General features: G+C 38.1%; 1 protein-coding gene across 1 annotated transcript in view; it reads right to left on the bottom strand.

Moving 5' to 3' along the window:
• Window positions 1-19282, bottom strand: part of Gpc6 (glypican 6) — a 1014352-nt gene that overhangs the window by 639995 nt on the left and 355075 nt on the right. The window lies entirely within an intron of this gene.

The raw sequence follows: 19282 nt of genomic DNA, 5'->3' as shown, positions 1-19282 counted from the left end.
TTAATAGCTGAGTAGTACTCCATTGTGTAAATGTACCACAGTTTCTGTATCCATTCCTCTATTGAGGGACATCTGGGTTCTTTCCAGCTTCTGGCTATATAAATAAGGCTGCTATGAACATAGTGGAGCATGTTTCCTTATTACCAGTTGGAAGATCTTCTGGGTATATGCCCAGAAGAGGTATACATATGGGATATTAAAATCTTTAATTTCAGGACACAGCCTCGTCCTAAGATGGAGCATAGACTAGCAGAGTAACCTAAATGCTGTAAGGTTTTACAATCAGTCTTACTTTGCTTTTGTTTGTTACAGAATAATTTACTAAGTGATTGCACACACTACTTCTATAACTCCAAATTACAGCTAAAATATTTTTCATTGATAACAACTAATTAATTAAAATAATTAATAACAAATTCAAATACAAAATTTGAAATGACATATTTAGAGGATATTCTACTAAACATATTAGTACTTTCCTCATTAGGCACAAAGTTTCTTATACTTCAATACCTGAAACATGTCAAACTATTATTACTTTATCACTGAAATAAAACCTGTCATATTCTAAATTGACATTACTAAGCACCTTTAGTTTCTGACTGACACTGCATAATATATTTCTGCTCAGCTTCTTTCAGGGTGATTCCTGCTAATTACTTGGCTGAAAGAAACTTAAGAGCCCCCATGTGCCAGAAACCGCTAAGATGCTGGCTTCCTACGAGGACAATCAAGAGTCGTGTGATGTAGTTACACTCATTCAGGATGCTTTCAAAAACAGAAGTGAAGAGAATAAATTTTCTGCAGGCAATAGTAGTTTGCAGCTGAAAAATGTTCCATGGAAAATCAAGATTTCAATACTGATAAAGTTTTCGTTAAGTTACTGTTAAACAGTGCATCTAGTATTAGTAAGATTTAAAAAAGAATCCAATATCATAAGGGTCATTGTAGATGTGACTGTAATTTTTCTGTAATTTCTCAAGTGCTGAGAGATTTCTGCAGGAAAATCTGTTATGAGGGTGTTTTGTAGATCCTTCATAAATATATTTAGGTGAGAACATTAAGCCATATGAATAAGTACTACTGTACTAGCTTCCTAAAATATATACATATATAAAAAGAGCTTAAATTGAGTAACACTATAAAAGAGACGAAACAAAGCCTCAAGCAGACATCATTTGCTACTAAATAAAACCACCACCGGCACTAAGAAAGACTTACACTTTTTGGGTCATTGCCCAAATGTGTCTCATAGAGTCCTATTGCAAATGCTATGTGTTATTTCCCACAACCTGATGTTAAGACCTTATTGCCTAATTTACAACAAACTTATCCCATAAGACATGGGAAAATACAGCTATGACTCAACTGGAAACTTCAGTCCTACTGGCTACAGTTCATAGTGCCTGAAAGCACTATGCACTCAACAAGAGCAGAGAAAGAAATAACCAGCAGTCTCTCCCAGTTACAAGCCTGTGAGCTACAATAATGTCCAGTAGGAAAGATATGTCCACCGGAGCAATAGAGACATGAAACCATGGTCATACCCAACCATCTTATGAGTGAATTTAAGTATTGCTTCCCAGGATGTCTGGGACAAATCTTGGACTAAAAATGATGACTAAACATGTCATAGGTCTTAGTGAGAATTGACCTCAAATGCATGTGGTTTTAAACTGACTTGTATTGGTTCCATTGCTATACATTACATTTCACAACCCTCATCAGAAAAACAACAATAACAAAAACAAAAAACAAACAAACAAAAAAACTATTCTTGAAGTAGATGGAAATTACACAGTGAACCAGAAATGAGCATTTTTCCACTTTTATTTATTCTTCTAGTTTTATTAGATATTTTCTTTATTTACATTTCAAATGTTGTCCCCTTTCCTGGTTTCCCCTCTGAAAACCCCCTATCCTCTCCCTCTTCCCACTGTTCACCAACCCACCCACTCCTGCTTCCTTACTCTGGCATTCCCCTACACTGGGGCATAGAACCTTCACAGGACCAAGGGCCTCTCCTCCCACTGATGACCGGGTAGGCCATTCTTTGCCACATATGCAGCTAGAGCCATGAGTCCCACCATGCCTATTCTTTGGTTGGTGGTTTAGTCCCAGGGAGCTCTGGGTGTATTGGTTGGTTCATATTGTTGTTCCTCCTATGAGGTTGCTGACCCCTTCAGCTCCCTGGGTCCTTTTTCTAGCTCCTTCATTGGGGACCCTGTGCTCTGTCCAATGGATTGCTGTGAGCATCCATTTCTGTATTTGTCAGGTACTGGCAGAGCCTCTCAGGAGACAGCTATGAGAAACTTCCAAGAGCTCAGCCCTAAGGAACACGTTTATCACAGCCCTTCCCTCATGTCCAGGGATTTATGAAGAGGGGCAGAAAGACTGGAAGAGCCAGAAGTGATAGATGATGTCAGTGAAACATCCTATTCCAGACACTGTAGGGAAGATGTACAAATGAACTGAGAGACTGTGCCAATGTGTACAAGATCTTCCCAAGTGCAAACCAGTCGAAACCGAAACACAGAAGAGCAAACAAGCTCGCCCAACCCAAGATTCTATTCACAATTGATGGCTGTTGGGGAAAGGAACATGGAGTTTCTTCAGTGAAGTGACATTGGTATCAACAACACCTCGGTGCAGGTCATATGCTCAGGAGTAGTTTCCCAATACAAAATAGACTCTATTCGTTTGTAAGAGCGAGAAATGACACGATCTGGGTGGATAGGGAGGGGAGGGGACCTCTGACAGAAGTGAGGAGATTGGAAAGAATATAGCCAAAATGTATTCTGTGAAATCATCAAAGAATAAATATAAACATGAAGTAATTACAAGAAAAGATTTCCAAAGGACAACTGTGGCACTATGTTACAACTATGGCTGAACTCTTAGGTGAGATTGATTGCTAAGTGCATAGCTTATAACACTGAATATTAACTGAATACTAAGGCTCTACTGTATCTCTTGGGGGAAACCCATGTAGGCAACTGTAAAGTTTAAACAATGATCTGGGAAATAAATATTAGGAGAAGCCATCAGTGGATTACTAAATCTAAGTTTCATGTATCTAGGTGAATATATGACACATTCAGTTTATAATGTCTATTTTGATCAGTTGCTTTATTCATAGCTATTATTGAATTTAATCACTATGTGACAATTAATTGTCTATGTGTTTCAGTTTAGGGATAAAATCACTGGTAATAAGCATTTGCATGTGCATCTTTCATGTGCAATAAACACATCATTCGTGTGCCAAAAATAAGTGCGTGTGCATCTTTCAAACAATCCCCTCACAAGCTCAGGAGGTACAAGCAATGGAACTCGAACATTGATATTCTTGTCAAAGCAAATAAACCATGGTGTCACACAGTAATGTGGAGTTAATCTTACTGGCAGGAAAACATTAATTTATGAACAATTGTGTAGAAAAGATCTAAGGTCAAAAATGGAAATTATGATTTCAAAGAAATTAAATGGCCACAGTATTCAGGGATAAAACTCAGTCACTGTCACTGAAACAGAGCTAGTTAGCAATATTGCAAAGCCCACTTTGAATGGCAAAGCATCAAGGTGAGCCCAAATTATATTTAAATGACTTTATGGACATTATTATTTATTCTTCCAGAAATTCTTAAGGGAATTTTAAAAGTAAAAAGCACATGAACAACAGAGATGAAAATTAGGGAAATGGAGACTCTTTAGTCATAGGAGAGAGCAAACGCATGAGATTCATAGGTAATCATCAATTTCCTTAGTCTCTGTGCTCTGATCTAGAATGAGGATGAAAATGGGAACTCGGAACAGCATTCATTTCTCAATGTGCCAAGACCTTTTCTGACTCCAGCCCCAATTGTACCTGTGTGCTTCTGCTAACTGCAGGGTCTTTTCCGGGGAATTTATTGAAATGCCAAATATCCAAGTCTGACATTAATGAATCTTTCCTCCTCATGATTGATTCCACCTAATACAACTAATGTCCTTCTGCATATATATATATATATATATATATATATATATATATCCAGTAGATTCTTTTTCATCATCCTGCTTTGAGTTCTATTATGAGAAAATTCTTATCTAAGAAGTGAAGCCTCTTAAGTCACTCAAGGCCAATTTAAAAATTGTTTTAATGAATTATTGAAGTAATCTGTAATGTGTCATTTTTATGTCTTGTTTTCTGTGATTGCAAATTATTGCTGCTGAGTGGGAACTCAATATTTTATTGCATTTGTTTGCACTGAGAAAAGTTGGCTTAAAATAAATGCAGGGAGACAAGGACGGAGAAATGATAGATTCTCGAGGTGAACATGACGTGACGTCATAGATCATAGTACAGTGTAGACAAAGATGGGACGATTTGTATGGAATCATACACAAAATGGCAAACAAACTAACATTATAGGGCGGCTAAATACTAATATGAAGTAAAGAAAGCATATACATTGCTATATTGAACATTTAATTGCAGAATTTAAAACCACTAGGTGCATTCAGAAGATGTATTACCAGAATTACATTGCATCCACACTGAAATGGTGTGTGTAAACCTAGTGCTCTGGAATTTCTTGTTCTCTTCTTCCGTAGGCATTTGATACACTCTATTCCACTTCTTGTTTCAATGTGTTTCCTCATTCCTCACACCTTATATGAAAGGCGATACGTACATGTATTTACTATCTTCCTTGTTTCACGTGGCACAGTGCTTTCAAGGTCCGTGCAAGCCAGTGGTTCTCAACTTGAGGACTGCAACCCCTTTGTGGGTTGAATGCATCTTAAACGATGTTCTCACATCAGATATCATACATATCAGATGTTTACCTTATGATTCATAATAGTAGCACATGACAGTTATGAGGTAGCAATAAAAATGTTTTTATAGCTGGAGGTCACCACAACACGAGAAACTGTATAAAAGGGTCTCAGCATTCGGGAGGCTGAGAACCACTGACTTAAGACCACGCTAGTCAAGGACACTGGGAGCTTTCTCATATACGTGCTCACTGATGTGCCAAAAGTGAGCACTAGGTAGACCAGGATATGTAGGAAAAACAGGAGGCCAGGTTCAGAGGTGAGAAGTATGAACTTAATAAGTAAATAATTATAATTATGTGAAAAAATAGTAAAATGGAAGGGAAGCAGTTTGGTAGCCAAATTAAAAACATTTGTTTCAATGTTTAACCTAGTCTAATAAATGCTACAAGACTTAAAATGTAATATCAATATGTTCTGGTTATCAGCGAAAATGAATTTAAATTAATAAAAGTGTCCGAGTCCTAATTTTATTTAGTATGTTGTTATATCCGTTAATCATTACCATGGTGATGCTAAACATTTAAAGTACTCTGATACAAATAAATTCCTGAGGAACACAGTTTCTTATAGAAGGGAAGACCTGAAATGCACACAGAGTTATCAGTGGTTAGCTGGTGACCTAGTTTGTTTTTATGTTGCCATGATAAATACCAGGACCCAAACCAAAATGACTGCACAAGGTCTATTTCAGCTGCCATATCACTGAGGGGAAGTCAGAGAAGGAAGTTTGGACAGAAACCAGAAACAGAAACCAGGAAGCAATGCTGTTAACTCATTTGATCCCCCTGGCTTATGCTGGATGAGGTTGCATACATCCCTCTGGTTTATGCTGGATGAGGTTNCATACATCCCTCTGGTTTATGCTGGATGAGGTTNCATACATCCCTCTGGTTTATGCTGGATGAGGTTACATACATCCCTCTGGCTTATGCTGGATGAGGTTACATACATCCCTCTGGCTTATCTGGATGAGGTTACATACATTACCCATGACCACTTGTCTAGGTGATGCTTAAAATGAGCGGAGAACTCTCACATGAATCATTAGTCAAGACAGCCTCACACAAGCACGACCACAGGTCAGTCTGATCGAGGCAATTCTTCAGTTGAGGCTCCCTTTTCTTTGGTGGATTATGTCACAATGATAATTAAAGATAAGCCCTATAGATGGTTATTAATGATAGTCAACCAAAATCCATCATTCTGGTGAGGAAGGGTCTTGAGTGTCACTGCAATATTAGACATTTTTGTATGTAAGCGCGAAGGCGAAGGATGTGAGAACTGTATTTAAAATCAGAAAGAACACTCGGGATTCCTAGCTTGTAGGAAGGAAATTAACCCTGTTAGGTAGCACAATTGTTCTGCTGTCAAGGAGAGAAATGAAAAAGTTTTTCTAACTCTTATATCTAGGTAGTGAAACACAGGGAAGAATGTCTAAGAGAATATTTTAATAAAATATGAACTGCCCCTCCATGGAATGTCAAGGCAAGTCCATCAAGAACTCAGTGCATTAAGTCCTTACACCCAAGCATGCGGACTAGAGTTCAAACCACGTGACCCATAAGGTGGACTAAAGATGTTCCCTGAACTCAGCGTGTGTGCTCTGGCCTGCATAATCCCCTGCTGGTTGGTACACACACACACACACACACACACACACACACACACACACACTTACACGCATGCACGCACACAAATAATTTAAGTAATAATACAGTTTAAAAATAAAGTAGCAGAATATATGGAAGGAGAGCTAATGTGTTCGGAATTCTATCTGAGGTACAACTGTGACCCTACAGAAAGCACCTTTGAGCCCGCCAGCACTTGATTCTGAGTCATTAAGTTACGTGGCAGAGGCTCATCCACATTTTAAAATAAAATTGCAAATGCGTGAAGTGGAGTAAATGTGTTTATAATGTTAAATGGGGTGTTTCATAGTTAATTTTAAAAGGCAGGTGTTAGGGTTTACATTTTCTGTCATTTAGTGATATAGTCTGCTAGCATGAACTTAAAAATAAAAGCGTAAAACAAACAAACAAAAGCCTCACTCTACACGAAGAAGGCCACCAGCAACACAGAAATGTCTTCCCTTAGAGCATTTGGACCTGGTTCTGTGAGGCCTGAGGCCCAAGGTGGGTGCCAGCCAGCCTGTGCAGGGAAAGCCTCAGACAGGGAGGCTAAGAGCCAACTCTCTCAGGTGTTCTTGGCTCCGTGCAGTGCCTTTTGGAGCATGGACAGTTTTGCACTGACGATTTTCTAGTTATCTACGATCAGGCTGCTTTAAACCTGATACTCAGTTTGTCTCCGGCATAGAGAAGAGATCTTAGCAATATGATAGCTCACTTTGTTATGTGGGAGTAAGTGAGAGACTTCGTAGAGGAGAGGTCTTAAGAACTTTACTATATATCAGTTTGAAGTATTTATTATTTACTATTAGATCATATGATTCATTTTTAACTAAGAGAAACTGATGACTTTAGCATTTTAGAGCTTGTCCTTCCTTTCTACCTTCCCTTCATCTCTCTCTCTCTCTCTCTCTCCCCCCCTCTCATGTGACAGGCTAACCTGAACTTCTTACTGACTAACTCCGTGAGTGCTGTGGTTATAATATGCCCGCAAGATCAACCTTGCATTTACTATTATTTCATAGCTCCCTTTTAAATGGGAGAAATGACAATTTATTTCTTGATCTAATTTCTCACAAGAGGATAAATCTGTAGCTCTTTAACTTCGTGGATCATTCAGTGTTTCCTAACTGATATATGTTTTAATCATAATAATATAGCTTGATTCATTACATAACAACCAAGCAGTTTCTTTGCTTATAAACACTGGATCTTGGTATAAATCACTGGATGGCCTGGCACTTCCTATGTGGATGAGGCTGACCTCAGCGTTTGACTCTCCCATGCATACCTTCCTGGGATTGGGATTATACCCCTGTGTCATTTTGCCCAGATCTAGACAACCTTTGCCTAAGATACATATGTATTTAGAAACTGTCAACTAACTGTGAGTTACCATTCCAAGACATGGAGATTCAGAAGAAAACGAAGTCACAAAGAGTTGGCATACATCTCTGTTATCTGGGACTGAGTATCAGAAGGTGTGACCCATTACAATACTGATAAAAATCCTGTGAAGTTGTTGTAGGAAAGTAAGAATAGAAAGATTTGAAGCTTAGAGACCCTGACTTCATTTCTTCTCCTAAATTCACATGCAGATTCTACCTTCCTCATGTGGTCACATGATGATTGTAAGCCTTAAAGAGATAAATGAGTAGATGAAGTCATGAGGGCACAGTTGTCATGACCCTTGTAGAAGTCACTGGACTGCTGACTCCCTTCCAGTGTCTTCCACCACACGGATATAAGAGGTTGGTGGGCTGTTTACCTAGAAGAACAGTCTCAGCTAACAGGCTGTGGTCACATACTGACATTAGATGTGAGTAGGATCCAGAGCTGTGGAGAATGGGAGTTTGTTGTTCTCCAGAGCAGGGGAGGGGTCTCAGTCAGTGAAGAAGTTTACCATGAAGCCTACAGACATGAGTCTGATACCCAAGAGCCACATGATGAAAGGAAAGAACTCCCTCCCTGATGTTGTTTTCTAACTTCTCCATGTATGCCTTTAGCATGTGTTCACACAGAGACACACGTGCAATACATATCATAGGAAGATACTCCACATGCCGTACTTCACTCTTGAAGCCCAAAGATAAAAACCTAAATCATTTTACCTAACAATAACACTAAATTTTCCAAGATATATAAAAGCATTCTCAAGAAACAATACAGAGTTTTTCCCCAAATTGTAACATAAATGCATGTGTATATGAATAGATTTTCAGGGCAGAATATTAATAGTGCTGCTTGTGCTGGCTAGCTTTGTGTTAACTTGACACAGCTGGAGTTATCACAGAGGAAGGAGCTTCAGTTGGGGAAATGCCTCCATGAGATCCAGCTGCAAGGCATTTTCTCAATTAGTGATCAAGGGGGGAGGGCCCCTTGCGGGTGGTGCCATCTCTGGGCTGGTAATCCTGGGTTCTATAAGAGAGCAGGCTGAGCAAGCCAGGAGAAGCAAGCCAGTAAGTAACATTCCTCCATAGCTTCTGCATCAGCTCTTGCTTCCTGATCTGCTTGAGTTCCAGTCCTGACTTCCTTTGGTGATGAACAGCAATGTAGAAAGTGTAAGCTGAATAAACCCTTTCCTCCCCAACTGTTTCTTGGTCATGATGTTTTGTCCAGGAATAGAAACCCGGACTAAGACACTAGTGTTTAAAGAATTAAGGATAAAAGTTTAAAGATCATATAAGCATAGTCCTATGTTTATAGGGGTAGCTAATGTAATTTTAAAAATAATGTCACTGTGAGTATCCAACAAAGATGTGTGCACTCACCTCACTACATAGTCAAGGATGACTTGCCTATGCAGGTGGAATGTCATTAAAGTAAGGAATCCTTATCAAAATATTCCCATACATAAAGAGAAAATTCAGCATTATAAAAAAGTACAAATCTTTTTGATATAGAATAATTTGGATTATTTAATATTTAATCAATATTTAATATTGATTTAGAAATATGAAAATGTTAGTTCTAATAATTACTTAATTTAAAACATAATGTTTTTGTGTCTGGAAATGAGCAAAGCCAGACTTTCTGTTTGCTACAGTATAATGACTGAATTTCATCAATAATAATCATGATGCATGTGTATGAACCAACTAATCATAGATTTCTATGAGTTAGACAAAACTTAAGCATTTATAGTCTGTATAGATTACTCCTTCTCTTGTGAATGATTATTCATTTTAAGAGGCAATTTATAAATTACAACAATTATAAATTACAACAATTTATAAATTACAATAAATTACTAAATATTAAATATTTTTAAAGACTAAGGAATACTTAATGCATGAAATTGAAAACTTTCCTTGGAAACGTGATTTTCTACAACTCTGAGCACAGAGACACTGTAGAAAATTGCCTCTATCTCTCCCTCAGAGATTTGATTCCTCCTAGGTGCAAGAATTCCAGTAGATGAAATCTTTCACGGGATCACTCAGAGCTATCCATACCCCAACATGAACCAGCTATTGTTAAAGAATGAATGATGAATCCCAACTGTCAACATGATGACATCTGGAATCACTTGGCAGAAGAGCTTATATACCTGCCTGGGGTGGTTATCTTTTTTAGGTTAATTCAAGTGGGAGAAACCCACCTATGCTAAATGGCACTAATCTGTGGGTTGGGATCCCAGACTGGAGAGAGAAGGGGAGGGGAGAGGGAGGGGGAGGGAGATGGAGAGGGTGAGGGAGGAAGGGAGAGAAAGGGAGAGAGGGAGAGGGAGAGAGAGGAGAGAACCGGAAACCTATGACAGTGTCAAACACAGTGAAATTCACTGTGTTCAAGACTGGTTGAAACATTAGGGCAGCGAGCATCACATGAGGACAGCTGATAGGATCAGGACTATTTTGGGTACAATATGGCAGTTTAAAGCCTCTTTCCACACCTCATCTCCCTTACTTGATGGTCATAAGCCTTAAAAAGGTAAATAATCAGATAAGGTCATGCAGGCACAGTTGTCACCAAGAGAATCAGTACCCTTGTAGATGTCACTGGATTGCTGACTCCTTTCTGATGACTTCCACCACATGGATATAAGAGGTGGGCTGGCCGTTAACCTGGAAGATGCACTTGAAGCCATTGTCCCATAAACTGGCTTGCAGACTCACCCACAGCCTATCAATCTACCTTCTAGGGAGAGCCTCTGAAGACAGTGAGTTTACAATGCCCGTTTATTACCGTCTGCCCATTACTGCAGTCGTCTGCCCAGTGAATTAGTGGTATTTGTGGCTCAACTCTTCAGAATATTGCTAGTTGTAAGCCACTGAGGCCAATATTTTCTAAACAAAATACGCTAAAATGTTCCTTTCTAAATTATAACTGGCCTAGAAAAAAAAATCAATACAATTAAATGGCTGTCGAAAAAAAAGATACTAAAAGTTAAAGTCAAAGAAAATAGAAAAATGAATCTTGCAGGCATAACATAGCTAAAAATCAATGAAAGCTGTAGCATACATCAGCAGATAAAGGCAATAAAGCTGGCTGGGCAGCAGCACAGACCACCAGGATCTCTTTGGGTGATAGTAAAAGCTAAAGGAAATTTAGACCTTCTCTGCAATTGCCAATGTCAGATCATAGGTGGGGCACCCTTGCCTGTGAAATACATTTAAAATGGATTACTTTCCTTAAAACCCCCAGAGGAAGCATTGAGATGGCCATGATAAATAACCAAATATCAATTTCTCATTGATTTCTCAGACATGCTTTACCACTGGTAGGTAACACATAAAGATAGATGGTTTGGGTTCTCTGAGTCATACAAGATAATGAAGTTTTATTTAATATCATAGGACATCCAAATTGATTTCTCTATATTATTGCCTCCAGTCTTTATTGATGGCTCTCCCCATATCCCCCTCAATCAGTTGACACGTAGTCACAAACCAGAACACAAATAATCTCCAGATTTTGCTATTAAATTGCATAACGCCAGCAGATTCATATGTTTGTGAACCAAAAAAAAGCTCTAATCTACAAAATATCCTAGGTCTTTTAATAAAAATATGTAACTTCAAAAATAACCACTGTAGTGCCTGTAACTAAATTACCTTTAGTTTTATGAAAGTTTTGGAAATTATAATATTTCTACAGTAGAAGAGTAGTTAAGTTTCTATCTACTTGGCTTTCATTCTGATTCCTGTCATGTGTATGTGTACATGTATTATGTGTGTATATGTGTATGTAATATGTATGTATGTGTATATACAATATGAATGTACATATTGTGTATGTATTATTGTGTGTATGTATGTATGTGTATATACAATATGAATGTATGTATTGTATATTATTGTGTGTATGTATGTGTACATACAATATGAATGTACGTATTGTGTATGTATTATTGTATGTATGTATGTATATGTATATACAATATGAATGTATGTATTGTTTATGTATTATTGTGTGTATGCATGTATGTATGTGTATATACAATATGAATGTACGTATTGTGTATGTATTATTGTGTGTATGTATGTATGTAATTATTTACTTGTTTAGAGGAAGCTTTATTAGAGCTTCAATGAAGAAAAAAAAGGGAAGGAAAGATTCGCTCCTCTCACATGGGCATGTTATTCTGCTCAATACTTGGTTTCTGTGGCAAGGTTCCTTGTTTGTTAGACTGACCTCACTTTCACAGCATCCCTGGGAAGAAGGAAAACAGCCTCCGTGAAAAGTCTGATGAGTCGGCTACTCAAAGTTAGAATATTTAACATTCTGTCTAGGATGTAACAAACGAAACTGATGTCTCTATTTAAAAACACAGGACAAGAGTCACAGGAGAGAGTTTATGATAAAAGTTATTCAGAAAAAGACAACCATGTCCCTATCATACACTGCAGGTGTCCTAACTCAAAACCAGCATATCTCTTCTTCTCTCTTTCCTGTCCTCTCCTGCTCCATCCTCTGCTTCCTTGAATCTAATAAGCACGTACCACAGCACTAAACATCAGAATTTCTAACCAGCTTTGCCAGCTGATTCCTAATGGCTTGCTAGTCTAGCTCGCCCTCTAGCCACATAAACACCCTCAGGTGCAGAGCACAATATGAAGTAAAACTTATAATGGCTTCCTGTTGCCTACAGTGAAACTCACAAAGACAGTGGACACACGTGAGTAAAAAATACTTCCAGGTTCTGATGCCTTCAGCTTTTGATGTCAAACAATAAGGTTTGGGGCATATTGCAAGGGGCCAGATGAAGCGCCTTCGGTTCAGAGTTGCTCCTTCCAATGACCACAGTGCACCACATGGGCATCTTGCTGTCCGTTGCAAAGTCTTGTTTATAGATGGATTTGTAACACTAGGTCAGCCACATGCTCTTATAAGGCCCTCCCTACTGTCATCCACATCTTCTTTCAGTTGCATTTTCTATTTCTTTAGAGATCCCACATGCTGATCATGCCCCTCTGTGTCACATGCAACAAATGCTGACCTTGGCCCTCTTATGTGTTGCATTACTCTGAAGGTGCACCAAGTGCACCTCTCTTAGTTTAATAGAGTAGCCATAGCTATGTCTCCAGCAGTAGAAATACTTCTATACAGTGTAAGCTAGATGTTTAAACACAGGGGTTAGCAGGTTTGGTTCCTTCAAAAGAAGGCAGGGACCGCTTCCCAAGTCGCTCTGCTGAGCTCTTAGAAAACTACCTTCACCATCTCTCTTCACATCATGCTCCATGCACCTCTCAGTATCTGTGTTACTGAGGATGCCAGACACAGTGATTTAGTACCCATAATGAGTTAGAAGCCACATTACTGATCTAATATTAACAGAATTTCCTTTGCACATACCCTATTTGCCGATAAGGTAATATCCTTAACACATTCACATCCTGTATGTTGACTTCATATAAATGTCAAGGAACTGTTGGATTCTAAATAGCCTCCTTTGCCCATTTCTGCATATACTTTCCACTCACTGAACAGTCAGTCAGTCAGTCATCTGGTATTTTCTCCATGACATTTTCCTTGTCTGTTGTCTCGAAGCTTCATTCTATTCTGTGTAAACCCTGCACTGCAGCAGCAAATCACATCTTTGACCTTTTATAATAGTTATCTGTGTGGACATATGTTTGTGGAAACTGACAGCTCCGCCGCTTCTTTCCCCTATCCCTAACACTTAGCACAATAAATTTCACAGAATGAAAAACTCCGTGAATATTGTGCAAATCACTAAATACCCATCCATCTTAGTAACAGCATTGGTCAAGCAACCAGTCGCTCAGGTAAAGGAAATGTCAAATATTGAGAAAGAACATAAACCTCCAGACTTAGGCATTCCTGACTGGACTTGCCTCTGGTGTGGCAACCCTGGAAGTGTGCATAGGGCCATAAAGAACTTTCTGCCTCCTCCAGTCTCGACACACATGTGTCTAGATAACAAGATGACCTTTGGAGATAATCCAGGTTGAAGCCAACATGAGCCAGCAAGATAGTGGTATAATTCTAAAAATAAATGCTCACTCTTCTTGGCTTGTCTAGATACAGATTCGCTAGCAAATTTTCCACTCTCCCAGGACTGACCACCATTAGTCACACCAGTTGCCCATAAATCAGCTTAACAGTGCCTATCACTCCACGGCCTACTGGTTATCATTTCTCTTGATAGATTTAAACTTTCTCCACTCTCTCTTACTGGCCCACAGGACACTACACCGACCGAATCAAGCATTAATCTACAGCTAAAGGGACATGTTCTTCTGGCTCCGTTTAACAAAAGGGAGCTGAAGGATGCATAGCATTTCCAAATTCTCCTAATCAACTGCCCACACCATCTCTATGCTGTGAAACAAGGATGTGTTCGGAATATATGACTTTTTTCTTCCCTATGGAAAAGCAGTGTACTAAACATGTCCACTGATCAGAATGGAAGTCAGGGGCCTTTATTCTGAGGTATGGGTCTGGGGGCAGTTTTTTGTCTGCAGAAACCACAGGGAAAAGAGAAAGTAAACAAGCAGATTCCCCTTTTCCTCTGGGTAAAATGTCTAGGCTGCCTTCTTGCTGACATGTTCAGCAGCTCAGAAACATTCTGGAAGGCATGGAGAGCGTCAACATAGAGCTTAGACTGTTATAAGACTAACAAAGGAGTTTGAGGCCAGCCTGGTCTACAGGACAACCAGGGCTATACAGAGAAACCCTGTCTTGAAAAACAAAACAAAACAAAAGATTAACAAAGAAGACTGTGGGAAGGGAGATGGGGTTTTCAGAGGGGAAACAAGGAAAAGGGATAACATTTGAAATGTAAATAAAGAAAATAGCTAATGAAAAAAATAAAGAGGACTATAATTTATCCATGGAATAGAAGACTGTAGGTGCAAGCAAAAATAAGATTGTCCTGTGCCTACAAGGAAATTTCTCCCATAGCTAATGAGAGAGCAACAGTGAGTAGGAGAGAGACTGAGGTAGGCATTATCTGCATAAAATCCATAGACAAAGGAGAAGGGGAGAATACAGATAGATGCTCACATCTTCAGGTCTATAATAATAGCAAGCCTACATAAACAGAATAATTTTGGATATAATAGCTGGAGCTACTATAGGCAGTGGGAAATTACAAAGCAGAGGCAGAAAGATAGTTCATTTATAAATTTTAGTACTTAAATATTTAAGTACTAGATCCACATATTTAACAGACTATGAAATTTAGTTTAAATATTAACAGAAGTTCATTCAGCAATATCAATAACAAATTGATAGGTTTTATAGAAATAAACTTACTTTTGAAAATTAGTTCTCCCAAGGAATGAAGTTTTAGAATTGACAAAGGATTACAGTTTTAGCTCTCTGTTTAAAGTAGTCTGGCCTTCTGCAACATCCTGCCGATTTGTCGATGTAATCAAGTAGAATTTAATCTTTACTAATTATATGATTTGTGAACTAATGCCACATGGATGCTACATTGATGGTGGCCTCAATTACGTGGAGAACTTTTAAATAATTATTATGTGCTATTAATTACATTATGGGTCTTAGAAAATTATGATCTTTTGTTATTAATTTCCAAATACAAATAAGCATTTTATTACTCTTATAATCCACATCAGAAGAGCAAAGAATATATTATCTCTGTATACCATTACCTAAAAAGACTGTCTTAAATATGCTTGCTTATATCCTATGTAAATAAAATAGAAATTTAAAATCAAATGAGCACAAGAGTGTGAAATTGGAAGAAAAGGATGTGATCGATTCGATGCCTTGGCATGAATAACTGAATAGTTTAAGTCATTGTTCTCATTTCAAAATCGTGAAGATCCTCACCCTGAGAGTTACATTTTTTTGTGTGTGTGGGAGGTCTGGAACATTAGAATAACCTCTCCTTACTGCCTTTCTTATGTCTCTTTTTCATAGTACTGATGCTTTTTAATCCGTAACCATGTGGATTCACTTGGAAACACAGTCTTGGATCCAGGGGAATCTATGTGTGTGGTAACTCCTTTTAAGCCAAAACACTTCACCTTATCAACCCTAAAATCACCTCCTTCCTATCCATCAATTTCCCAGGAGATGGCCAGACTGTCTCATTCCATTGATCCTTCCTTAGGTCTGCCAGCACCCATTCATGCAGTTCACTTGATCTAGAATGCACCATGGATCAACTTGAATGAATAGTTTAATGGGGTCAGTGCAGGAGGCTTTTGCCCAAAGGAACAAAGCTCTCAGTATAAGAGACTGCAACTTAGGAAAATTTGGAACTCTCATTCTCTTCACTTAAAAACATGAAATGCATTTGCATTTAATGTCTGACTGGGCAAACCAAAAAGAGCCTGTGTATTTAAACTTGTGAGTAATACATATACCCAGGCATGAAAAATGTTCTACCCTGTGTTCTTTGGAGAGAACAAATGACATGAGACAGTCAAAAGTCATTTAGGGATTGACATTGACATAACTTTGCCACCAGCAACTAAAGCAATTACCAGGCCTGGTTTGGGCACAGCTGAAACACCTTGATAAGGCAGAAGTGAGAAATGACACTTCATAGGACCTGAATGGTTTCATCAGCACAACACTAAATCAGCATGGATGTGTCTCGCATCCCTCACTCTGTCCATAATAGAATAATCAAACAGAAGAGGAGAGTGTTGGCTCTGATTTCCGCTGACAGTCGGAAATGGAAATCAAGTGATACATGCCTGCATTGTCTTTTAAATGTACTTTAGCCAAGATAGTTTCGACAGACTGTCCCATAAACCTCTAAATACTTTGGGGCAGCAAGATTCATAGTAAATAAGTGCCAGACAAGGAGAGTCTATTTTGTTTGGTTTGTTTGTTTGTTTCATTTCAAATCATCCTAAGATAGGATTTAAAATTAGGTGCAATTGACAGGAACCCATTTATTTTAGGAAGAATATGAGAATGATTGCATGATCAAAATTGTTAAAAATTGATAAAGAGCCCCTTTGAGACAATTCTATCACACACACATTGTATCTATTGTCTATTATCTATCTATCTATCTATCTATCTATCTATCTATCTATCTATCATTTATCTATCTATCATTTATCTATCTACCAATTAATCTAATCTATCATATATCTCTCAATCTAATCACCTATCTCTCATACACCTAACTTTCAATTAATCTAATCTATTTATCTATTATCTATCTATCTATCTATCTATCTATCTATCTATCATTTATCTACCAATTAATCTAATCTATTATTTATATATATATATTAACCTATCTATCATATATTTACCTTTCAATCTATCTATCTATCTATCTATCTATCTATCTATCTATCTATCTATCTATCTATGTATCTAAGCTATCATCCATCTATCTATCTAATCTCTTATTTTGAAGGGCAATCTTTACCCCAGATATAGATATGTACTAAATAGAACTAATTGATATCTCTGCAACTCTTAGCCTGATGACTTGCACTTTGATTGACAGGTGGGGGATCACCAAATGGTTTCTAGGTGAGTGGGAACACCGGTGTCTTGTAACTTCTTGCTATACACTGTCAGATCTAAGACCCTTCTCCTCATACTACACAATTTCTCTCTTCAGCAAAGCTTGTTAGAAGAAATAAAAACACAAGCTTTGTTAATGAATACTTACATAGAATTCTTGATTTGGATCCAGCATATTCCTATATTGTTGAATTAATGTGGTAATCAAATTGCTACTACGTTGGAGTGGAATTAAGTTCACATTTAACAGTAATAAGCTAAACGTCTGCCACTTGGAAAAAGAAAGCAGAAACTCCAACATATTTATTTTCAAATTCTATTTTGTGGATAATATAGAAAAGATGCATTTGTTTATAACTATAATGCTAGAAAATTAATTAGAGATTTAATGCAAATTTACTTTGTCTGGGAAGAGTCCAGATGAAGTGATGTGAGATACGAGAAATTAAATAATGCTTGCAGAAGTCCAGCCAAAGTCCAGCAACAAGGCTGGACTCAACCCCAAGGATCACCGATCATTCCTCTACCACCCTTTTCTTCAGTCTGTAAGTTCAAGGTAAAGGGTCAATAGAATGTGGCTTTGGGATGTAAGAAAGTAATCTCAGCTTGAAGAAAAATGATGCAGCATTCAAATCTTGCAGTCTTCCTGAGGTTTCAGCAGTAGACCTCTGCCCACTGCTCTAATGGCTCCAACAGTAGATATCAAGGACTCCAACTTGTCCATCATGTAAATAAATGACTTTATGCCCATCTAGCTTACTGCTGGCTTTATGGTGGAGTTTGGTTTGGTTTGGGTAAAACATGGTTCTACATTTAATCTTAGACATTAGTCTCATGGTATGTAGGGTGCTATTACTTTCAAACTTATATATAAGAAGAGAGATTTGAACCCACATGGTTCCTTGTAGGGAGAGAACTCGAAGAAGTCCTAGAGACCTATACTGAAGGAGCAGGGTGCTCACTGTGGGGACTGGGGTATGGAGAGCCCATCTGACAGAGCTGGCTTGCTAGGAGCAGGGTGCTCACTGTGGGGACTGGGTGTGGAGAGCCCGTCTGACAGAGCTGGCTTGCTAGGAGCAGGGTGCTCACTGTGGGGACTGGGTGTGGAGAGCCCATCTGACAGAGCTGGCTTGCTAGTCCCTGTTTGTGGGAGATAGGGATGCTCACCATCACTGGAAAGAAACATAGTTTACAGCTGTTTCATAAATACTGGTAAGACACGATCCTATGCTTTAAACCTAGAGTAACAACAAATGTTAAGTGAGATGGAATCACCCATTTCCCTGGTTTAACATCTCACCTTATAATTATACACCTGATTATTATATTGTACGTCATAAATACATGCAATCATTAAACATCAAATAACAAAAGATTTACCAAAAAAGGGAAGTTTTTAATTTACCTCACTGAAAAGATTTTTTTTTCCTAAGCAGACAAAGGATTTACATAAGTCTATGGATATATTTATTGAAATAAATTACGTTATCATTTTGCTATCATCCATGGGATTGATACAGTGGGGTAAACAGATCATATGACGTTTTATATATCCACTACCAGGAGGAGTCTAGTTGAGAGAGGTGCTGTTTTATTTTACTTCCAATTTTAATATACCATATAAAAAGAAGCAGATAACATAGGAAAACCTATACAATTTTATAGGAGAACTCCCATTTTAACATTTTTATTTTATGTTTTATTACATATCATCAAATTCATACTTTAATTTCTCACTGAACTCACATGCTTGGCTCACCAAATAGCAGATTTTCTGACAGAGACTGGAAAACGAATATCTATGAAAAAACCACTTGTGATGTTTCTAGATGCCTGAAAAAGCCACTGCAGAGCTGCATCCTCAGTATTTATATCCAAATGTCATCTACAATGTATGTGGT

The sequence above is a fragment of the Mus pahari genome, chromosome 8 (assembly GCF_900095145.1).
Source record: "Mus pahari chromosome 8, PAHARI_EIJ_v1.1, whole genome shotgun sequence".
Taxonomy (NCBI): Eukaryota; Metazoa; Chordata; class Mammalia; order Rodentia; family Muridae; genus Mus; species Mus pahari.
Note: the sequence above shows the minus strand (reverse complement) of the source record. Positions and strands in the feature narration are given on the sequence as shown.